Source organism: Schistocerca gregaria, chromosome 5 (genome assembly GCF_023897955.1).
Source record: "Schistocerca gregaria isolate iqSchGreg1 chromosome 5, iqSchGreg1.2, whole genome shotgun sequence".
Classification (NCBI taxonomy): domain Eukaryota; kingdom Metazoa; phylum Arthropoda; class Insecta; order Orthoptera; family Acrididae; genus Schistocerca; species Schistocerca gregaria.
The window spans coordinates 667,684,927-667,710,928 of record NC_064924.1 but is presented as its reverse complement, the minus strand read 5'-3'; positions in this window follow the sequence as shown (position 1 = coordinate 667,710,928).

Genomic DNA, 26,002 nt, shown 5'->3' with positions numbered 1-26,002 from the left:
TACAGATTAGATGGGTGTTTTTCAAGGAGCTCCTTGCGCGGCTGGGGAAGTGGCCATGTACGTAAAAAACGGTATTCCATTTGAGTCCATAGACGTATGACGGCACTGCACTGAACAGATATTTGAATGTTGTGCAAGGGAAGTTGAATTTCGTGAAACTAAACTTCTAATTTTTGTTATTTATAGATCCCCTAACTCTGATTTTAGAGCATTTCTGCTCAAGCTAGAGAGGGTTTTTGATTCATTTTATATTAAGTAACCAAAATTAGTTATATGTGGTGACTTTGTAAGTAGGCTGTTTAGCGCTCTGTATGAAAAATCATTGGCTGTGCTGTGTGCAGTCTGTGGCTGGGTGGCATTGTTGTAATACTCGCCATTGTAGTGTTCGGAAGCTAGCTGTTAACAGCGCGTTGCGTTGCACAGTTGGAGGTGAGCCGCCAGCAGTGGTGGATGAGGGAAGAGAAATGGCGGAGTTTTGAAATTTGTAAGACTGGATGTCATGAACTGCTATATATATTATGACTATTAAGATCCAGTATACAATAATAATGTGATATACTTCCAAAAAAATGAGGGAGCACAAAAAGGACATTTCCCTTCACAGGAACTGCATACGTAATTTTCTTTTCAAGTTCTTGATAATTTATTTCATAGGATAAGTTTTTGTGGTGCGCCACTTTCATTATATAGACATTAAGATGTGAATATACATTTCCCTTATCTGCATTGTTGTCTTTAGTGTACTATTTTTTCTGCTTGAGCTTTGTCATGTTTAGATATAAGTTATTGTATTTGCTGCTGCTGTATTCCAGGCATAATGTTACTGAATTTGACTTTGTATTACTCTGTTAAGCCAGTTTTACTACAGATTTATTTTTCTTGTTTGCTGCGCATTGCCTTATATTAGTTGTAATATTGCACTTGCCTTGATAATTTATGCTGCATGCTTTGCCAATTTGCATTTCCTATCATTGCCATTTGTGTTAATTGTTTTGCGCTGCTGCATTACCTCGTCCCTTAGTTTAGCATCTGAACTCAGTAGATTTAAGTTAACTTAAGAGGGGGTAGACTATATAAAAAACTAACTATGATGAATTGGAAGAAAAGCATTGAGAAGCTATAAGAAAATGGTTGGGCCACAAAAGTAGTGTACAGTAGAGACAAACTATTTTTGAAAGAGGATGTGAACAGAATACAGAAAGCATGCTTGGATAGGATTTTTTTTTGGCTGAAGCAAATTTCAAATAAGATGGACCATCTATGGAATGAAGTTTTGGGTTGGACTGCAGTACCAAATGTTACCCTGAAAACAAACCCTGTCCTTTCCTTTTGTGTTATCCCACTATGTGTTTGTGTACCCTTGTGTATTTATTTTCTTCCTGTCTCTGTGTACTGTTTCATAGAATTTTTTTCTCTTCTAATACTAAGCTACATTCTCTATGATGAGGAATACTGTTATCCTCAAATATAATTTGCATTAATAACATGTTATTTACTTTGTAAAGATGTTTACACATTATTTATTCTGTTTTGTTCTAATGCTCATGTGTGAAGTTGATGTTTCAAAAGCTACTCTGATCTTTTATGTATGTACTTATGTGATAATTTTTGTAACATTGATGTATTTGTTATTTCGATTCTTTTGTAAAGCCTGTAGTACTCCAAATGTTATCTGTACTATTATGTTATTTAATTATGTATTTTGTACCTTTGTTATTGTATTCTTATGTTATAAAATTGTAATTGACACCAGTTCATCAATTTACGTAACTTGTAAGTTACATTTCACTGCACACGTTTCTGTTGATCATAGTATATGGACAATATGTGAGAAGTAGGGACTGATAGTGTTTGCACGTGTGTTGAAAATTCAGCAAGGGACTGGTTAACAGCATTGCTGGTTCTAAGGACATTTCAAACAAATTCTTTGTGAGTGGACAAGTGGTGGTTTATGGACTTGCTATATTGTCCACAAGACTCTTCGATGGTGATTGTGCACCTGCACAGTCGCAACAGTTGGCTGCTAGCCATCTCTACAAGGACTACAGTGGGTCTAAACCTTTGATGACTCACCAATACCATTATTTCTACAAGGAATGCATCTTTGATGGCCCACCAATACCATTATCTCTACAAGGACTACAGTGGGTCTGCAACTTTGATGTCCCACCAATACCATTATCTCTACTACAGTGGGTCTGCATCTTTTATGGCCCACCAATACCATAATCTCTACCAGGACTACAGAGAGTCTACTGTGTGATGACCTACCTACCAATAGTCTTCAACTTCGACTGACTCTGCTGTGGGTCTGCTCTGTTGTAGCCCATTACCTGTCTGCATGTCAAGAGTCAGCACTGTCTTTCCGTTGGAAGGACAACACTACTTCTTCAAGACTGCATGGAAATCCACTACATCCATGTGCATTTTCTTTTGCTGCTCAGACTTTGCGAAAAAAAACACTGCTATTTTACTGTGATGAACGATCAGGACTGTCTTTATGGACTGTGAGGAAATTTTAGCTTTTGACCAACATTGTATCGATAAGTGTGTGCATTTCATTTCTTTGTTATTGTAATTATGAAAAAATTTTCAAATCTGTATTGGCCTCTGCCCAAAACAATTTGTAAATTTTTTTGTGGGGAGCATGGGGGCTATGTAAGTAGGCTGTTTAGGTTTTTTTTTTATTGGTAACGCCACATAGCGCTCTGTATGAAAAATCACTGGCTGTGCTGTGTGCAGTCAGTGGCTGGTTGGCATTGTTGTAATACTCGCCATTGTAGAATTGGGCAGTTGGCTGTTAACATCGCGTAGCGTTGCTCAGTTGGAGGTGAGCCGCCAGCAGTGGTGGATGAGGGAGGAGAAATGGCGGAGTTTTGAAATTTGTAAGACTTGATGTCATGAACTGCTATATATATATTATGACTTTTGATGATATTAAGGTAAATACGTTGTTTGTTCTCTATTAAAATCTTTCATTTGCTAACTATCCCTATCAGTAGTTAGTGCCTTCCGTAGTTTGAATCTTTTATTTAGCTGGCAGTAGTGGCGCTCGCTGTATTGCAGTTTTTCGAGTAACCAAGATTTTTGTGAGGTAAGCGATTTGTGAAACGTACAGGTTAATGTTATTCAGGGCCATTTTTTTGTGTGGATTTTTGAAAGTCAGATTGCGTTGCGCTAAAAATATTGTGTGTCAGTTTAAGCACAGTCTTGTATAATTTTTCTAAGGGGACGTTTCAACTTCAGTATTAATTTTGTATATGATGGTGCAAGAAAAAGGATGTTGGTACATCTTCTAAATTCATATGATCTGACGCAGACTGTGTTTTTCCATCTAGGGTGCAGCAGAAGAGTAGCACAGCCATAGAAAATATCTTTATTCATTCTTCATTACTATATGGACATTCTGTTACTTAAAGGATGAATCGCCTTTCAGACCATGATGCACATATTTTAACACTAAAAGGCTTTTGTACTCAAACAAATGTCCCATATTATTACAAAGTATGTAGGACAGTTAATCCAATACCAATAGAGAGTTTTTTAAACCTCGTCAAGGAACAAGAGTGGCAGGACGTTTATAGCGCCGATAATGTAGATGACAAATATAATGCTTTCCTTAACACATTTCTTATGATCTTAGAGAGTTTCTTTCCGTTAGAACGTTATAAACGGGGGTACTAGCAGTAAAAGGCAGCCTGGGCGGCTGACTAGTGGAATAAGGATATTATGTAGAACAAAGCGGGAATTATATCAAAATGTTAGAAGTAGTCACAACCAAGCTACAGTAGCCTATTACAAACAGTAATGCAATGTGCTTAAAAATATTATTAGGAAGGCAAAGAATATGTGGCTCGCAAATAGAATAGTTAAATCACAGGATAAAATTAAAACTATATGGTCAGTTGTAAAGGAAGTGTCTGGTCAGCACCATAAAGTCGACGATATAATGTCAGTTCGTAGTAAAGACATTTCTGTTACTGATAAATCAGATATTTAACAATCATTTTCTGAATATTTCTGGTGAATTAAATAAAAATTTAGTTTATACGGGGAATCATATAACTCTCATGGCAAATGCCTTTCCGAGATTGATATCTGAAACACTCCTCTGTGATACAAACAAGCGGGAGTCAATAATTAAATGACTGAAAACTATGGACTCTCATGGATATGATGGAGTGCCTAGCAGAATATTAAACTACTGTGATGCACATGTTAGCTCTGTATTTAGCCATATTTGTAATTTTTCCATTATCAAAGGTCGGTTTCCTGAACGATTAAAGTACTCAGTAGTAAATCGTTTTATAAAAAGGGAGAAAGGGATAATGCTCACAATTTTAGGCATATTTCTATGCCATCAGTGTTTGCTAAAATTATTGAAAAAGCTGAGTATCTAAGGATAATTGATCATTTCATATCACACGATTTGCTGTCAGATGTACAGTTCGGCTTTAGAAGTCGTTTAACAACTGAAAATGCTATATTCGTTTTTCTCTGTGAGGTACTGGATAGGTTAAACAAAAGATCTCGAAGGTTGAGCGTATTTTTTGATTTAACTAAGGCGTTTGTGTTGATCACAAAATATTGCTCTAGAAGTTGGACCGTTACGAAATAGGGGGAGTAGCTCACAATTAGTTCACCTCTTACTTCAGCAACAGACAGCAAAAACAGTTTTGAGAATGGCTGCGGTGTGGGGTCTGAGTGGGGTACGGTCAAATGGAGGGACGCCAGGGATCAGTGTTTGAGCTGCTCCTGTTACTTATTTATTTATGCGATGGTCCTATAATATTACAGGTAACTCTAAACTATGTCTGTTTGCTGATGACAGTAGCTAAGTAGTAAAGTATGTTGTGTGCAACATTGGCTCGGTTTCAAATACTGCAGTTCATGATCTAAGTTCAAGGCTTGTAGAAAATAAACTAACACTAAATCACAGTAAGACTCAGTTTTTACAGTTTCTGACACACAAGTCAACAAAACCTGACGTTTTAATTTAACAGAATGGGCATATGATTAGTGAAACTGAACAGTTCAAATTTCTGGGTGTTCAGATAGACAGTAAACTGTCTGGGAAGCCCACGTCCAGGATCTTGTTCAAAGACTTAATGCTGCCATTTTTACTATTCGAACGGTATCTGAAGTAGGTGAATGTTCGACACGAAAATTAGTCTACTTTGCTTATTTTCATTCGATTATGTCGTATGGTATTATATTTTGGGGTAACAATTCCCATTCTAAAACGATATTTTTGACTGAGAAACGGGCATTTCGGCCAGTAATTGGTGTATGTTTGCGAACCTCTTGTCGACGCCTGTTCACGAGTCTGGATATTTTGACATTGACCTCTCAAGATATGTATATGCTTTAATGTCATTTCTTGTTAACAATAGCAGCTTGTCCCCAAGAATAAGCAGCTTTCACGGAGTTAACATTCGGCAGAAATCAAACCTGCATTTGTATCGGACGTCCTTAACTCTTGTACAGAAAGGTGAGCAGCATACTGCTGCATCCATTTTCAATAAGCCACAACAAGAATTAAAAATCTTAGCAGTAATTCAAGCACTTTCATATCAAAACTGAACACTTTCTTCATGGGTCACTTCCTCTGTTCTGTCGAGGAGTTCCTTGAAAAATTAAGCTGATTGTTGTTGTGTTGTTGATCGCGTTTACTTAAACTTATGGCTTGACTTTTTTCGGGTTCATAAATATTTTATTTTTATCTGTTATTTTTAAGTTGTAATTTCATGTACTGACAGTTCTATGACCTTGGAGATTTACTCAATTTGGTCCTTCGGAACTTGACGTCTTGTGGGGCGGCGAAGAAGTTGTCGAATGAGTTGTTTGAATGTTCATTTCACGTAACAGACTATTGCCGATGCAACATATGTGGGACGGCGAAGAAGTCGTTGTTTAATGTTGAATGAAAGTTGAACATTGCCACCTTAAATCACGCGAGCCTGGCAACTAATTTGGTGGCCAGTCAGAAAGCGAAGGGAAACTTACTGACCTTAGTTCCCAGTCTGCACGGCCACATTCCTGTACAGCCCAGCTAAACGAAAAATATCCATAGTTCTTCACGGGATTAGGGCTGCTTCAATAAAATTTAAAGTTCCAAACAAGATTTTATTATCTTAAAGGCTCACACAAATTACTCGAAACTTCTGAAAATGCTAAAGACATTAAATATTGTTAATTCAGCCAATCGTTTAATAGTTCAGAGGCGACTTCTACAGCAAGTTCCTCCCGAATAGTTCATTACTCTAACGGTGCTCTATTAATAGTTCGCAATAATGTTAAAAAAAAAAGATTAATGCTCGCCTTAAAAGTGGAGTTAGTCACCACTTGCCACGCGGAATTATACTTCACACGGACGGCACAATAACAGTTTGTTACCGAAGTCTAAACGATCCAGGACGGTGTACAGTCCTCGCGATTTTCAATGTCCGTTTACATTGCTAAGTACGCGCATGTCACAGCCCGCTATGACGTCACCCGAGGCGAGGCGCGATCGGACGTTAAGCTCGCGTGGACTAGGCGTTGGTCTAATGCGGAGTGAGCTTACTACTGCCTCTGCCGCTCTTTTTATATAGCTCCGGCGCGTACCGCCAAGAGAGCATCTGTTCTTTTCGTTCCTATGCAGACGCCTGCAGCCAAAATGATCGCTATCTCAGGCGCATAATCTTAAATATCACATTTAATAATAGCTTTACAAACTTCTCAATTTTTGTATACATACATCTGAGCAGTACAGAAGCACGTAGAAAATCTCAGCCCGCTAAAATTAAAACTTTACTCTCTAGAATTTTTACAATGGAACTAACGGTAGATTGTTACCTCTGAACCATAGCTTTATCAAGACTTGTATCAGCTGTTAATTATGCTACAAGACTAAAACTTGGTGTATCTTTGTTAATTGTCCTATCTGATCATTGGTCTTAAAGAATTTGTTTTATCATTAAAATTTAAAGTACTTAATCTATAATGCTTATGTACATTTTACTCACAAAAGTAGTTTTTACTAAATTACTAAAAAACTAGAAGAGGTAACTGATTGTGGTATTTCCATTATTATTATTAGGGTGAACTGAAGCATCCTACCAATTTTCAATATTGTAGCTCTATTATTTCGCGCCTCTGATTTTTCCGAAAAACGCGGATTCTGGAGTCAATTTTAGTTTTATGGTTTTGGAAACCAGCACCACTCATTAATGACTTCTTACTGCACCTTCTCACCAAATTTTGGCTTCCTAGCGTCATTATTTAGCGCCTCCTATTTTTCTTTCAAAACGTGAATTTTACGTAAACTACTAATTTTATAACATTAAGATTTGTTACCTGAAACATTATTACATAGAACTATACTTTAACAAAGTTTTACACACAAATCTTAATTTTTACTTTTATGTTAAATGTGGTGCAATACTATATGCAGGCGCGTTACGATGACGTGACGCTACTAGCAGTGAACTAGGGTAAGTCCCGTGCACTCGCTCGCCTCTGTATCTTATACATGATACAGCGCTTGCTTTGCTTCATCACCCCCTTTTTAATTTTCGTGAAAATCTATTTTTGAACAAAATTAAATTTCTAAAAGAACAAACAAGCGATGGATTACTTTAGTATACCTCTTTCAACTTAAGTTGCTTCTTCTTAGGAAATTCCTTATTACTACATACACAAAATAACCATACTCATATACACATAGAAAACCTAGTACAGAAGACATTCACAAATTATTTACATACATTTACATGGAAATATAAATTTTTCAATGGTTACAAAATAGTTATTTTTTTTTTTTTAAATCAGTCTCTTCCTGAAAAAGAAAATACACACGACTTTTATCACTGCAACGCACTCACATTTTTCTTTTACTATAATACTCGGCACTGTGGTGGGTGTCCTATTGTAACACTCATTTAATTTCACTGATTGACAAAATTGTGGGAGGAAATTGTATTCACTGTGGTTTGCGTCTCTACTTCCAATCTCCCTACCGCTTGTTGTCAGTCATTCATGCAGCCTGCATGTCCCTGAGAAACAGACAATACAGTCTAAGTTTCTGTTTTCAACTTATATCTAAGGTAGGACAAAGTACATTTTATAATTTATATTCTGGCACTATTTTACTAATTGTGAAGTTGTCAGAAAGACATTTAGCACTAAGTCGTATCTGATACAATAGCTCCTACTTTCTTCTTTCATAAATAATCTTTTAGGTTCCTAAATAGTGAAAATTCTTTTAGCAAATTAATATATTAAGATCTTGCTTCAACTTAGAAAATTGAGTAACCTTTTAGTTTTAATGTACTCTGGCTTAATTATCGTATGGATTAGTTCATCAAAGAAGTCATTTGCTGACCAGTACTTTGCTTTATTGTATGAATTACTAAAGAAATTAGTTATTTTCAGTATACCGATTCCAAATTTCTGCATTTTCCAATATTTGTGTGTTTCTGTTGTCTGTTTAACTATTTATTTGCCTCAAGCAAGATTTAGCGTTTTCACCATTTCACGAGACGTGAGGGAATTATTCTTTAATCCTACATCATTTACTTCAATTTACTTACTTCACTTCTTCACCTCATTCATTTTCTCCCTTTTCTTCCAGATTCAAAATACTTCATTTCTCCACTTCTTTCTCCCTTTTCCTTTTGTCAGCCTATTGACGTCCTGTTTCTATATATTTGGTGCGATCCTCACACCACTTCCACACATCTCCATTTATTTAATTCTAAAACGCCATTGCTTGCCTCTATGAGCATTACCTTCTTACGCTGTTTTCCTTCAGACAACCTTATTTCTAGCAACATACTACCTTCTGCATAATCTCATGGATTATTCATATTCATACCGTACTTCGTATACTGCAAAGTGTCTCTCTTAGTTGTAGTTTCTAACCCTTTACAATTACATGAAATATTTTAATTTATTTATTTTAGCCATGTTTGCCTCTTATTGGTACTCAGACTTTTGTTTTGCCATTCACTAGGTAGATCCTTACTAAGAATACTTAAAACCTAATAGCATATATACAACATGAAGACATATGTGATTCTTACCTGTTATGATAGACCAGAAGAAGGGAATGAAACTTGAAAAGGAAATAAAGTTTCACCCAGCTGGGACTGCACGGTACGCCAAACCGTGTATCCGCCAAAGAGTGGCAGACTCCCTACAGTAATTAATTACTGTTAATTTTAAATTCCTTTAGGATGTGTCTCTCTTCAACCTTAGCACTTTCCTCATTCTCACTGAAAACCAAATTTTCCTGCAAGTATCCTTTATTCTTTATTACTCTAATAGGCAGTTCCCAAGTTTCATTACTACCGCCTATATGACTTCCTATAAAAGACTCTCTTATCACTTTAGAGTCAGGTAAAGTTAAAATTAAGTTGTTCTGATCAAAATTGATCTTTCCCTGGTACTTTGATAAGAAATCAGTACCAATCAACATATCAACACTTAAGCCTAGGACAATCAAACAAGGATGATCTATTACTACGTCATTTATACCAATGGGTATCAAAGCTTCGTGTTGAACTGGTCTAGAGACTTTTCCAGTAGCACCTATAATCTTTAAGCCACTTACTTTCATAACTGTTAACTTCTCTTTATTGGGTATGGTGTCAAAAAATGTTTGTGATAAAGCACTTGCTTCACTGCCACTGTCAAGCAGACAACGCACAGTGACTCCTGATATGTTTACTTTGATAACAGGGTGAGTTATTTTACATTGAACAGGTTGCTCACACACCTCGTCTAATAAATCTCGTTCTATGTTCTTCCAGCTAAAGTAATTCTGATCAGTTGCAATTACATTTACATTTACATCCTGGGGCTCATCATGCTCTATAATCTTAGCTGCTTTCTCTAATCTGTCCACTAACTTTAAATCGAAGCATCTGACGACTTTTTCTACTTTTGTTTGCTGCACATCAGCCAAACTATCCTCTACCTCTGAGCAACTGCGTCCCTGCGCAATATTGCTGTTCATAAGAATGTCGTCACCTTCAACCATTGGTGGCACGTTTACACAGCTACTAGATTCTTTCACCTCGTTACTATTTCTACCCCCTTCATTCATCATTTCCTCCTCTCTAAAGTTTTGCAGTACTGATTCTACTTCTGCTACTTCTACTTCAGCTTTTAGATTGCCATTTTCATCGAAGATGTAAGCTTTTACTTCATCATTATTCCCATCAGACTCAAACCCATTATCTATTTCTTCCCCATTATCTACCTTGAGTTCCTGTTCTTCCTTGACCCATTTTTCTAGTGTATCCAAAATACTATCCACTATTTTGTGAGAGTGGCTTAACACATCACTGGTATTATCTGTATTTATTTCGTCATCCATGTTGTCTGTCTGTGTATGTTGGCTGATTGTCTGTGTTTCCGTTACTGGCTGTGTTACTGTTACCGCCTGGTGAGCGCCAGTTTCCTCATAGACGGGATTTAGTTTCCCACACGCGGCCTGTTGTGTTCATCTGTGACACCACTAGATATAGTAGCATCATGACTCCCTTCTTGTCTTAATGGCATAGTATTTACTTCTCCACTTTCGTCATAGTAGTTGTTACGAAAGCGTGGTGAGTATCTACCCCCTCTTCCTCTGCCACGGCTTTGGTTTCGATAGTTTGTTTTGGTGTGCCTAACTTCCATATTTCTAACGTTCACGTTTCCATTATTTTGTACGTGATTGTTAGAAGATTTGTTATTCTGCTGCACCTGCTCCTCAGCAGCAGCTACTCTTTCCACTCTTTCCAGATATTCAATAAATTTGTCTATATTATCTCTAGGGGCGGAAATGATCCTCTTCTGCCAGTACCACGGCAGCTTACCTTCTAAACCCATAATGATCATATCTGGCTTCATCTTTTCTGTCAAATGTGACAGTCTTGAAACCCACTTTCTAGCGAAATCCTTTACTGATTCACGCCCTGGGAAAAACTTCTTACCACTCCAGAATTCCCTTAACACATCATTTTGTTTGTTATGTGACCAGTATTCGTTGAGAAATGCAGACTTAAATTCAGATAAAGTTTTACATTTGATCATTACATCCGCTGACCATCGCAAAGCATCACCTGACAAATGACTTCTTATAAATGAAATTTTTTCTCTTTCTGACCAAGTGTTGGGGAGAACATCCTCAAAGTCATTCCAAAATTCAAGAGGGTGAATGTACTTATCAGGATCAAAGCGCAAAAACTGTCGACACCCTATAAAAGCGGCGTCAACTGAAGTCACATGCTGTACAGTAGAATGACTAGAATTAACAGAGGTTACTCTATTTTCTAGGTTAGCAATGTTAGTATTTAATTCCTCTACTTGTGACTCTACTGCTTCTATCCTGGCAGAACATCTTTGTTCCACTGCACCACGAATTTCGGTACAGGTTTCTTTTACTTTCTCAATGTTTTTTTGACAAGTATCTACTTTAATTTGTACCTCTTTAACTTTGTCAGAGCAAAGTTTGGACTCGTTGCTCAATCTTTCGGACAACCTCACTTCCAAAAGTTCATCTGCCTCTTGATAATTTTTTTGAATTTGATCTATTTCACATTTGAAAGTACTATGCATTTTAGTTAACTGTTGCCCTACTTTTACTTGAATGTCATGATGAATAGCATCTATCTTATAATTCAAACTATTCCATTTTGATTGCAGTTCTTCTTTTAGTTCTTTATTACTAACCTCAATTTTATTCTCCAACTTTTTATTACTATTTTCAATTTTAGCCTCAATTTTATTTTGGTTTGATTCGAGTTTGGCAAACAGTATTTGCATCCAATCCGGAGCTTCTACCTTGATACTTTGTATCTCTTGACTTGACTGAGCTGGAGATATATTGAGCTCAGTTTCACTACCTGACAAAGTTAGCAACTCTACTGGCTCCCTTTTGACTTCTATTTCACTTATTGATTGCATCCCTGCACTCTCATTTAAATTACAGTCATAATTTACTGGTGACAAATTACGTTCTAGTTCAATATTTGAGGGATTAATGGAACCATCCTCATTAAACTCAATTCCTGATCCTGAGGATTCTTGGTCAGAGACCGGTTCCCTTCTGAAATGTACACTACTTTCCATATCTTTTAGTTTGTTAGCAGCAGTTAATAAATATTTTAAAAGTCTTTGACTTAACTTAAATGCTTGATTTCGACGAATGATGTCGTCGCGGTGTACCAGCAATCGTGATGCGACGCGTCGCGACGTATTGAAGGCAGCAGCAGCAGCCGTAGCGTCGAGTACCGCCACAGGAATCGCCTACTGCAATAGCTCCAGGGGGGGGGGGGGGGGGGGGGGGCAGCAAGGCACCGTTGACCGCTCGGCGCAGCCGGCAGCTGTCTCGCAGATCAGCGCAGCTCCGCGATGACGCACCGTCTTCCTTTAGTCTCAGCGCCGTCGGCAGCCGCGATCCAGCATCGTCGCCTTCCTCACCATCGTCACTAACCAACGTACAGCGGTAGACACTTATTGTTTATACACTACACCCGCCTTTACTGGTAACACTGTTCCCACACTAGTTCAATTCAGTGTCCTGTTATTGCCTACCGAGTTCGTTAATTTATACCAATCGCTTTCACACATCGAGCACTTTTATTTGCTTTTAATTCAGTTTTCCCGGCCGATAAGCACCATATGTGGGGCGGCGAAGAAGTTGTCGAATGAGTTGTTTGAATGTTCATTTCACGTAACAGACTATTGCCGATGCAACATATGTGGGACGGCGAAGAAGTCGTTGTTTAATGTTGAATGAAAGTTGAACATTGCCACCTTAAATCACGAGAGCCTGGCAACTAATTTGGTGGCCAGTCAGAAAGCGAAGGGAAACTTACTGACCTTAGTTCCCAGTCTGCACGGCCACATTCCTGTACAGCCCAGCTAAACGAAAAATATCCATAGTTCTTCACGGGATTAGGGCTGCTTCAATAAAATTTAAAGTTCCAAACAAGATTTTATTATCTTAAAGGCTCACACAAATTACTCGAAACTTCTGAAAATGCTAAAGACATTAAATATTGTTAATTCAGCCAATCGTTTAATAGTTCAGAGGCGACTTCTACAGCAAGTTCCTCCCGAATAGTTCATTACTCTAACTAACGGTGCTCTATTAATAGTTCGCAATAATGTTAAAAAAAAAAAGATTAATGCTCGCCTTAAAAGTGGAGTTAGTCACCACTTGCCACGCGGAATTATACTTCACACGGACGGCACAATAACAGTTGGTTACCGAAGTCTAAACGATCCAGGACGGTGTACAGTCCTCGCGATTTTCAATGTCCGTTTACATTGCTAAGTACGCGCATGTCACAGCCCGCTATGACGTCACCCGAGGCGAGGCGCGATCGGACGTTAAGCTCGCGTGGACTAGGCGTTGGTCTAATGCGGAGTGAGCTTACTACTGCCTCTGCCGCTCTTTTTATATAGCTCCGGCGCGTACCGCCAAGAGAGCATCTGTTCTTTTCGTTCCTATGCAGACGCCTGCAGCCAAAATGATCGCTATCTCAGGCGCATAATCTTAAATATCACATTTAATAATAGCTTTACAAACTTCTCAATTTTTGTATACATACATCTGAGCAGTACAGAAGCACGTAGAAAATCTCAGCCCGCTAAAATTAAAACTTTACTCTCTAGAATTTTTACAATGGAACTAACGGTAGATTGTTACCTCTGAACCATAGCTTTATCAAGACTTGTATCAGCTGTTAATTATGCTACAAGACTAAAACTTGGTGTATCTTTGTTAATTGTCCTATCTGATCATTGGTCTTAAAGAATTTGTTTTATCATTAAAATTTAAAGTACTTAATCTATAATGCTTATGTACATTTTACTCACAAAAGTAGTTTTTACTAAATTACTAAAAAACTAGAAGAGGTAACTGATTGTGGTATTTCCATTATTATTATTAGGGTGAACTGAAGCATCCTACCAATTTTCAATATTGTAGCTCTATTATTTCGCGCCTCTGATTTTTCCGAAAAACGCGGATTCTGGAGTCAATTTTAGTTTTATGGTTTTGGAAACCAGCACCACTCATTAATGACTTCTTACTGCACCTTCTCACCAAATTTTGGCTTCCTAGCGTCATTATTTAGCGCCTCCTATTTTTCTTTCAAAACGTGAATTTTACGTAAACTACTAATTTTATAACATTAAGATTTGTTACCTGAAACATTATTACATAGAACTATACTTTAACAAAGTTTTACACACAAATCTTAATTTTTACTTTTATGTTAAATGTGGTGCAATACTATATGCAGGCGCGTTACGATGACGTGACGCTACTAGCAGTGAACTAGGGTAAGTCCCGTGCACTCGCTCGCCTCTGTATCTTATACATGATACAGCGCTTGCTTTGCTTCAGTCTAAATAACTTAAAAAAATCATCTCCCAAAACCTTCACACACCGAGTATTCTGTGACTGGACATTGCGCAACACACGGTCACCTGTTAAGAGCGAAATGACTTCTCCATCGTGAAATGCAGATTCTCAGTCCGCAAAATCCACCACTTTTGTTGCTTATTGACCAAGCCATTCAAATGAAAGTGAGCTTCGTCGCTAAACCATCGCACATGTGCATACTAATTCCCAACATGTCCCCGGCCAACCGTGCAGGTTCAACTTCCTAACGCAAACCGTTTAGAAATTATGACGATGTTATTCCTTGTACTTCAACAAGTCACCCTGTGAGCACCAGATGTGAGCGTGAACACAGCTGTCACGCGTGTCATAGGACCTTGTTGCTTCCTTGCCTCACAGCAAGTGTTCAGATCGGAACGTGAGCTGCAGGTATTATGTGCACTGCGGGAGATTCCCTCCACTACACCCCCCCCCCCCCCGCTCCGCCATATCATTCCATTTATCATTACAAGCTGTATTACTATCGGATTGTGACAGGTGAACGTACTGGATTTACTGTTTTGAGATCCCGTCATCATACTGTAAGTATTTGCTGTTTTCGGGATGAACATAATTAGCAAATACTGTCCAAACTGCTTGTTATAAGGCGTAATTTGTAAGTGTGGCATATTAGGGAAAGGATCAACTGGCCTTTGGAACAGTTGCCCAAATGAAATTCGATTGAAAACAAAATTATGTATTTTGGTATACCAAACTATAATATGGCTTCCTGTGGCCTCTGGCTTTCCCCATACTGCAGGCCCTGTGGGCATCCTAAATCTGTTCCTGTAATTAACTGAGTGATGACATATATTGCATTTGTTTACTAATGTTATCCTGTACATTAAAGTACAAATAAAGTGACATTACCGACCTTAAAGTGATATTTGCCCCAGCGGGTCTGTCTTCTGTAACATCATCCTCCTTTGTACTGCGTTTAAAAGGCCTCTAGAAACAAACTGTTTGTTGTTTATTTAAATGTTTGGCAACCCCATCCTTAATTCTGAATGGAAGACAGCCTGCAAAAGTTACGTTTGTTGTCATGTAAGTTTAACATGATTAAATTAACACAACTGTTTATGAAAACATCACTCCTCGAAAACATAAATAAAAATACTTACTGTGAAGTATCATCTCAGGTGAACTGGATAAGGAACACATTCTCAGTCATGGTAAGTATTGCAACCGCCTTCTTGCTATCAGTGGAACGGAATGTTTAAAAAGTTCTGGAAACTCTCAGACATTTATCCCTCTAATGACTACCACATGTTCGGTGGTCAGTCGGCGACCCTACATCCCTACCGGATGTTGTTATGCAACTGGAAATACTTCCAACTTATGTACGATACACACATTGTCGTTTAGATAAATTTTTCCAGGGGTGGGGGCAAGACTCTAGAATTACGATTTTTGATGTAAATGAGTTGGTCAGTTTCGAGACATGTCGTGCAATAAGAACTAATTGAAGGAGTGACGTAAGAAACACATTATATCTCAGAGAACTGACGGTCATCCATTTTGAATTCTAATTTCCAGGGGCGGAGTGGAAGAGCTAAAGAACTTTATTGCCTCCTCTTACTGGCGGCTATGGGTATACTGTTGTTACGTCACCACAAATTGAACTTTGACACTCTGAAGTCTAAAGCATTAAAATTGTTTAAGTTCTTGGTAATCATTGTCTTGTTCAAGTCATGTTTCTTATAAGATTTACAGGTTAGTGGCCTCAGGCGGCATAGTTCTGCTCCATAGATATCGTCAGACGTTAAGTTGTTGGTGTTAAGCCTCGACCTCATCGAAGTGTGAGATTCGGAGAAAGCAGGCAGGAAATCCTTCCCTCCTCCTCCCCCCCCCCCCCCTCTTCCCCGTTGAGGAGAGACTTAAGAGTGGGAATGTGATCTCTCTGCCATACAACGATTCCATGCAAGCGCAGACAGTCAGCAGCTTTGGAATAAATTACACAGGAAAGTAACAAGATTATGTGAAAGCAAATCATAGTTGTTCATGTTCCAACACACTAGTTACCCTATTTGTTTTTCAGTAGATACACACAACACGAGTTTGCAGCGCTAGTTAGATCACTAGCGTTATCAGCAGTTGTAAACGTAAGACAAGACATTGGAAGTGAAGTGTGCCGGAATATGTCAGTAACAAGTAGAAAGGCGAGGCTCTACTGAACAAAGCAACTTATAAACGTTGTGCCACTTCTCGCTGGAAAAAAATTAGAAAAAGTTCCTAACTTCATAGCTCTGGAGAGAAGGGGGGTTTGGACCTCTTCACCCACCTCCCCCTCCACATCTACGACCCTGGTAATGGCCAGTGACATCCGAGCCTTCCAGCTCTGGAGACAGACTGAAGTGGCGCCAACTGTACGAAGGCGGGAGCCCTGGCATCCTTGCGCGCCGGGCTAGCGATAGCTTTAAATTCAATGTAACGGCTCGGAACCTCTACAGAATTTCACCATTTTGCAAATTATTAGCAACGATTAGTCCGCGGACCTGAAAACTTCTCTGTCCCTAACGAGTGGAGAGCTCTGTTCGGCCAAGCCATCGGTGGTCTCAGATTGCCGGGGAAAAGTAATTTAATATCATTTATTCATTAATTAATTTTATCGAGTTTCGAATTAATAATTCGACCAAACCGTGACCGATATCAGTGGATTCGTAATTTCACAAGCAATCCCAATCTGTGACTGGAAATGTAAATTAAACTTAACTAGCGCCGCTATTTTTGTCAGGATACTGGACATCACTGTAGCGGAGGCATCTCCAAGCCCGTTGTATGTAAGGGGAGAATCACTATGTTAACATCTTACTAGAGCAAACACTTGATTTCATTCAATAAGATTGCCTTGGAATATTAGATTTTCTTCCTCTCACACAAAGGGAAATCTATAAATGTCATTCGTTGTTCATAACTAAAATTTTCTTTTTCTCTGAAAGGGATGAAGAATACTGCTGCCAAAATCTTTGATCGCTTACTCGTTATTAAATGTCTGACAGGCAGCAACACTACAATTTCCAAGTCAACTGAGTGAGTTCCTTCTGAGCACCTTCAGCTTTCCCAGAAAAGCACTATTGTTCAGAAGCTTGCACCGATAAGCCAAAACATTATGATCACTGCCCACAGTGACGTTGGAAGGCGTCTGGTGGCGTTTCGGGCTTGTGACGTCTCTACAAAAGTACCGGGTGATCAAATAGTCAGTATAAATTTGAAAGCTGAATAAATCACGGAATAATGTAGATAGAGAGGTACAAATTGACACGCATGCTTGGAATAACATAGTGTTTTATTAGAACCAAAAAGATACAAAAGTTCAAAAAATGTCCGACAGATGGCACTTTATCTGATCAGAATAGCAATAATTAGCATAACAAAGTAAGACAAAGCAAAGATGATGTTCTTTACAGGAAATGCTCAATATGTCCACCATCATTTCGTAACAATAGCTGTAGTCGAGGAATGATGTTGTGAACAGCACTGTAAAGCATGTCCGGACTTATGGTCAGGCACTGGCGTCGGATGTTGTCTTTCAGCATCCCTAGAGATGTCGGTCGATCACGATACATTTGCGACTTCACGTAACGCCAAAGCCATTAATCGCTCGGACTGAGGTCTGGGGACCTGGGAGGCCAAGCATGACGGAAGTGGCGGCTGAGCACACGATCATCACCAAAAGACGCGCGCAAGAGACCTTTCACGCGTCTAGCAATATGGGGTGGAGCGCCATCCTGCATAAACATCGTACGTGCAGCAGGTGTTTATCAGCCACGATGGGGATGATGCGATTCTGTAACATATCGGCGTACCTCTCACCTGTCACGGTAGCAGTTACAAAACCAGAATCACGCATTTCCTCGAAGAAAAAGGGCCCGATAACGGCAGATGTGGTAAATCCAACCCATTCCGTAACTTTCTCGTCGTGCAATGGAGTTTCCACGACAGTCTAAACATTCATGGTGGTGTCTGATTGTACTATATCGTGTCTCCCAACCACTTTCGCGCAACGACGCTCTGAGCGTGTTTTTTAGGGAACTAGTTTGAACCTGGGACCTGTTGCTGGTAAGGGGATGCCAGACCACACATGACATGTAGAATTCAGAAGAGTTCAGTGAGACTAGCGATGATATAACCAAATACTAAATGATCTCAGCGTCAGCTCCACTGCACTCCCTGTAAAAGAATCTTAATTCTAACTAAATATAGTGGAAAGGGTTCAAGGCTTTCCTATTTTTAGTTAGCTGGTAAAATAACGTCGAAAAAGCAGTTAAGTTTACCATTGGAAATTTATTCTAATCACAAAACATCGTTTATAAATTGCGCTATTGATAAAAGGAAATGTTTTAATACAGGATGGTAAAAACCAACAGCGTTCAACAAAAATGTGAACGAATATTCCCTAAATGGGTTTCCAAGTTCTACAAGCGATCGAAGGATGACCTATGCCATATCACATCTATAATCTAGGTTTAATTTAAGTTTCACAAAAGAGAAAACTATCAAAATGGTCTACAGTGACCCTCAATTATCTTTAATAACTTATCTAACTTGTCGTAAATTACAGTGGCTCATGTGGCTCCTCAATAACTATATAAAAGAAAAATCATCGCGTTTCAGATCTGTTCTTCAAGTGGCAAATGTGAACACCATGAGTTTTAATTAACGATCACCATTAGTTTTACGGAAAAAAGGGGTGTAACAGATGAGACTTCTGCAGTTCTGAGTGAAGCCTTATGCGCTTAAAAATGCGGCATCGCGTGCGTTCATTACCTTGTCGGTGTCTAAGCAGCATCAGGGCGGCAGCGGCCGGCGCAGCAGCCATCCAGCCCGCCGTCTCGGAACTCACTCTCCTCTAACTTTTCCTTACTACAATTTACCGAAGTTAGTTTAAAAAAACTATCTGGCTATGTTTTCATCTGACCAATCAGGGTCTCAATGTTAACCTTAAGCTCCGCCTACAAAAATTCTGTCTATCCAATAAGAAACGTTATACTTTTCGTGGTGGGGCAATGTTTTTAAAGTTTGGAACGTAACAGAGACGCTAAAAAGTCTCACGCTAAAACCTGCAGCTAGTGTGGTCCTTTTAGCGTTATCGTAAGATCTATACTGCTCTTCTGGAGGGCTCTATCTTTTAACATGGGCTGGGGAGTGATCCTAGTGTAACAGACACGCGAAAAAGTCTCACGCTAAAACTTGCGGGTGGTAGTGGCCCTTTTTGTGTTATCGTAAGATCTATACTGTTTTTCTGGAGGGCTCTAGCTTTTAACATGGGCTGGGGGTTGTCCTTGACATACCTGAGACGCGAAAAAGCCTCACGCTAAAACTTGCGGGTTGTATAGTTGTACAGGTAGGCTCGCGGCGTGGGTGCCCAGCCCCTCCCTTTTTTAGCTTAACACGGTTCTGCTCTCGGCTTCTGTCCTCGTTTCTCCCCTCGGAACTGCTTCTGCCTCACGGTGGGAAGGTACGACATGCATTTAGGCATTCTTGTGTTAGTCTGTGGTATTCCATTTGCTTACTCGTTACTCGTATTAATTTGGTTAATTTAATGTCACGATTTGTTCGGATCTATGTGACATACTACTGTATTTGCTTATCATGTCAGGGTTTTCATGTAAGGTGTTGGATTTGCCTGACACCTTACAACAGTTCTAGGATTTTCGGAAGCCCAAATTCTGCAGTTGGTGGCGTTGGCAGATCCTCGGAGCGTGAAATGAATTTTGTCGGTCCACAACACGTTACTCAACCAATCGTCATCTTCGGCCATCTTTTGAAACACCCACACCGCAAATGCCCTCCGCTTCACTAAATCGCCAGGTAACAGTCCTCGTGCATACACGAACCCGCGACAGTCTCCATTTCTTCCTGAAGTGTCTCACCAGCATTACGCCTTGTGCTCGGTCGGCCACTACGGGGTCTATCGTCTAAACAACCCGTGGCTTCGAACTTCGAAATCATTCTCGACACAGCTGCATTTGTCAACTACCTTTACCCGTTCGAATTCACTTCCTATGGCGATAGGATCGTAACGCTGAACTAGCACATTCCCCATTCTGATAATACAGCTTCACTAAAAGCGCCTTTTCAGGTAACGTCAACATGCTGTGACTGCTGGCGTATCTGATTCTCTCTATCATTACAGCTCCTTTTACACACGATTGTCATGCTCAGCCACTGACATTTTGCTGTCCAGCGCCATCTGTCGTCTATTTTGTACACTTTTTTTGTTCTAATAAAACCCCATGTCATTCCAAGCATGTGTGTCAATTTTTACCTCTCTGTCTACTTTATTCCGTGGTTTATTAAGTTTTCAAATTTATACTGACTTTTTGATCACCCGGTATGTAAGTGAAGCAGACATGGACGGGGGATCACTCTAGCGAACATATGGGCTGCACACGGGGAAATCAACTGACACAAGTCTCTTTGACAAAGAGGGAATTATTATTAAGCACAGCCTGTGAACGAGTACCTCGAAAACGGCGAAGCTGGTCGAATGGTCATGTGCCTCTGTCGCGAGCATCTACGGAAAGAGGTAGAAGGACTGTGAAACTACCACTAGGGGCTGAATGGTTGGACGCCCACGACTCTCCACAGGACTGCTGTTCGGAGGCCCGTCTGCTCTGTACTGTAGGATAGGTGGTGATCTGTGACATCTCTGCACGAAGAATACAATGCTGACGCACGCACGTGTGTTTCGGAACATACCGCTCATCGTAACACTGTTGAACATGTAGCTCCGCAGCAGACCACCCCCACGTGTTCACATGTTGACCCAAAGAAATCGTCAATTCCAACTGCAGTGGGCACCGGACCATCGAGACTCGACAGTCTACCAATGGAAACGTGTCGGCTCCTCGGCTGAATCACGTTTTGCTACATGAGGACGATCGCTTGTAGTCTCCAGACACGCTGCCATTGAGTGAACAGCGTCCAGAGACATGGGGGACGCCATGGACTCAGGCAGGTGGGAGCAGTATTTCGCTGTGGGAGACATTCTCCTGCGCTTGTATGGGACCTTTGGCAGTAATCGAAGACACGATGACTGCTACGAGGCCGGCCGGAGTGGCCGTGTGGTTGTAGGCGCTGCAGTCTGTAATCGAGCGACCGCTCTGCTCGCAGGTTCGAATCCTGCCTCGGGCATGGATGTGTGTGATGTCCTTAGGTTAGTTAGGTTTAATTAGTTCTATTTTCTAGGCGACTGATGACCTCAGAAGTTAAGTCGCATAGTGCTCAGCGGCATTTTGAACTGCTACGAGCCACCAGCATCCCTTTATGTTTGATATCTTCCCCGACAGCGATGTCATCCTTCACCAGCATAACTGTCTGTATCTTGGAGCCAGAACCGTGCTACAGCCGTTTAAGGAGCATCATAGTGAACTCACGTTGATGTCTTGGTGACCAATTCGCATGATATAAGTCCTACGGAACCCATCTGGGTCGCTATCGCACACCATCACTGCCTACGTAAGCCCAGTTATTTAAGCAAATTACATGACCTATGTGTAGACATCTAATGCCACGTACATCCGCGAACCTATCAACAAACAGTCGAATCCCTGATCCTAGCTGTAATAGTGTTACATACTTGTGATATTAAACTGTATATATTTTTCTGTAGTCTGAATTTATCTTTAAATAGTCAGCATCCAGACGTATTTAAATATTAGCATAATAAAGTAAATAGAAAAACGAGTTGGCAAGAACCAAATGCAACTAAAAAAGAAATTGACTTCATTTTATCAAATAATATATTAACTGAGTAGGGTGTGAGGACATAGAAGAGAAAATTCAGAATAGAAGTCGCTATGTAAGTAGAAAGAAACAGACTCACAGGAAGCAAGTCAGAAATGCAGATTACGAGAAGACATTGAGGAACAGCAGGATATAATATATTAAATTAAACTGAAGATTCAGCGTCTCAGAAAATGATGATTAAACACTGAAAAGCCAAATAAACTGGTACAACTGGCAAATATCGTGTAGCATGTAGAAGTGCCACAACACGATGTGGAATGTACTCGACTAATATCTGAAGTAATGCTGGAAGGAATTGACATTATTAATCCTACAGGACTGTCCATAAATTCGTAACTGTACGAGGGGTGGAGATCTCTTCTGAACAGCACGTTGCAAGGCAGCCCAGATACGCTCAACATTGTTCATGTCTAGGGAGTTTGGTGGCCAGCAGAAGTGTTTCAACTCAGAAGAGTGCTCCTGAAGCAATTATTGACATGCGGGATGTCGCATTGTCCTGCTGGAACGGTCCAAGTTCAAAAATGGCTCTGAGCACTATGGGACTCAACTGCTGTGGTCATTAGTCCCCTAGAACTTAGAACTACTTAAACCTAACTAACCTAAGGACATCACACACATCCATGCCCGAGGCAGGATTCGAACCTGCGACCGTAGCAGTCGCACGGCTCCGGACTGCGCGCCTAGAACCGCGAGACCACCGCGGCCGGCGAACGGTCCAAGTCCATCGGAATGCACAATGAACATGAACGGATGCAGGCGATCAGACAGGAAGCTTACGTTCGTGTCACCTGTCAGAGTCGTATCTAGAAGTATCAGGGTCCCCATATCACCCCAACTGCACACACTGCACACCATTACAGAGTCTCCACGAGGTTGAATAGTCCCATGCTGACATGCAGGATCCATGGATTAATGAGGTCGTCTCCGTACCTGTACACGTCCGTCTGCTCGGTACAATTCGAAATGAGACTCGTCCGACCAGGCAACATGTATCAAGTCATCAACAGTCGCATGTCGATGTTGTCAAGCCCAGGCGAGGCGTAAATCTCCGTGTCGTGTAGTCTTCAAGGGTACACGAGTAGGCCTTCGACTCCGAAAGCCCATATAGTTGATGTTTCGTTGAATGGTTCGTTCGCTGACACTTGATGATGACCCAGCATTGAAATCTGCAGCAATTTGCGAAAGAGTTGCACTTCTGTCACGTTGAATGACTCTCTTCAGTCGTCGTTGGTCCCGTTCTTGCAAGATCTTTTTTCGGCCTTAGCGATGTCGGAAATTTGGTGTTTTACCAGATTCCTGATATTCACGGCACACTCGTGAAATGGTAGTACGGGAATTCCCACTTCATTGCTATCTCGGAGACGCGGTGTCCCATCACTCATGTGGCGACTATAACATCACCTTCAAACTCACTTAAATCTTGATAACCTGCCTTTGTAGCAGCAGTAACCTATCTAACAACTGCGATAGACACGTGTTGCCTAATATAGGCGATGCCGACCGCAGCGCCGTATTCTGCCTTTTACATATCTCTGCACTTGAATACGCATGCCTATGCCAGTTGCTTTGGCGTGTCAGTGTGTATATAGTTAAGAGAAGGAGAGCATATGATTGCAAAACAAAATCGTATCTAACATTAATGGAATTTATTACAAGTCCAGGTGCAAAACATTAACACGAACTTGTTGTTGTTGTTGTTTTCAGTCCTGAGACAGGTTTGATGCAGCTCTCCATGCTACTCTACCCTGTGCAAGCTTCTTCATCTCCCAGTACCTACTGCAACCTACATCCTTCTGAATCTGCTTTGTGTATTCATCTCTTGGTCTCCCTCTACGATTTTGACCCTCCACGCTGCCCTCCAATGCTAAATTTGTGATCCTTTGATGCCTCAAAACATGTACTACCAACCGAACACGAACACGAACTTAACCATAAGATATGACTGGAAACCATTGCTGGCAAGTCGACAGGGTGAATGACTGATTGAAATGAATTATGCTACAGTCATGTCAAAGACCTGAATATAATTAAATACTATATCAGAGAATGAAATGAATGTGCACTCGAACTCTCCATCAAATAACAAGATTATAAGTATCTACTCGCTCCTGTCATTCATACACACAACGTCTGAGTCTCTCCATCCGTTTGTCTAAACTTGGGTAACCTTGCCAAAGTCTGAAAGTCGATGAGTAGAAGCCGGGACTGCTTTTAAGCGCTTCTGGAAGAAGCTTGCTTGTGCCAGCTCCCATGGAACAAGTCCCTCCTTCTACATCTACATCTACATCGATACTCTGCAAATCATATTTAAGTGCCAGGCATAGGGTTCATCGAACCACCTCTACAATGCTCTATTTTTCCAATCTCGTATAGCCCGCGGAAAGAATGAACACCTGTATCTTTCCGTACGAGCTCTGATTTCCATTATTTTACCGTGGTGATCGTTCCTCCCTATGTAGGTCGGTGTCAACAAAATATTTTCGCATTCAGAGGAGAAAGTTGGTGATTGGAATATCGTGAGTAGATTCCGTCGCAACGAAAAGCGCCTTTCTTTTAATGATTTCCTGCCCAAATCCTGAATCATTTCTGTAACACTCTCTCCCATATTTCGCGATAATACAAAACGTGCTGCCTTTCTTTGAACTTTTTCGATGTACTCCGTCAGTCCTATCTGGTAAGGATACCGCACCGCGCAGCAGTATTCTAAAAGAAGACGGACAAGCGTAGTGTAGGAAGTCTCCTTAGTAAGTCTGTGACATTTCTAAGTGTCCTGCCAATGAAACGCAGTCTTTGGTTAGCCTTCCCCACAACATTTCCTATGTGTTCCTTCCAATTTAAGTTTTTCATAATTGTAACACCTAGGTATTTAGTTGAATTTACGGCTTTTAGGTTAGACTGATTTATCGTGCAACCGAAGTTTAACGAGTTCCTTTTAGCACTCATGTGGATGACCTCACAATTTTCGTTATTTAGTGTCAACTGCCACTTCTCGCACCATTCCGATATTTCTTCTAAATCTTTTGCAGTTTGTTTTGATCTTATGATGACTTTATTAGCAAACAATCGAAGACTGTAACATTACCTTCGGGAACGCCAGAAATCACTTCTGTTTTACTCGATGAAATTCCGTCAATTACTACGAACCTCTCTGACAGGAAATCACAAATCTAGTCACATAACTGAGACGATATTCCATAAGCACTCAATTTCACTACGAGCCGCTTGTGTGGTACAGTGTCAAAAGCCTTACAGAAATCGGAACAGATCTGAAATCCCTTGTCAATAGCACTCAACTCTTCATGTGAATAAAGAGCTAGTTGTATTTCACAGGAAAAATGTTTTCTAAACCCATGTTTACTGTGTGTCGATAAACCGTTTTTTCGAGGTAATTCATAATGTTCGAACACAATATATGTTCTAAAATCCTGCTGCATTTAGTGGATTACTCCTACTACCTTCCTTGGACATTGGTATGACCTGCGCAACTTTCCAGTCTTTGGGTACGGATCTTTCGTCGAGCGAACGGTTGTATATGATTGTTAAGTACGGAGCTAATTCATCATCATACTCCGTAAGGAGTCTAATTGGTATACAGTCTGGACCAGAAGACTTGCTTTTATTAAGTGATTTGAGTTGCTTCACTACTCTGAGGATATTTACTTCTACGTTACTCATGTTGGCAGCTGTTCTCGATTCGAATCCTGGAATATTTACTTCGTCTTCTTTTGTGAAGGCATTTCGGCAGGATGTGTTTAGTAACTCTGCTTTGGCACCACTGTATTCGATAGTATCTCCACTGTTATCGCGCAGAGAAGGCATTGATCG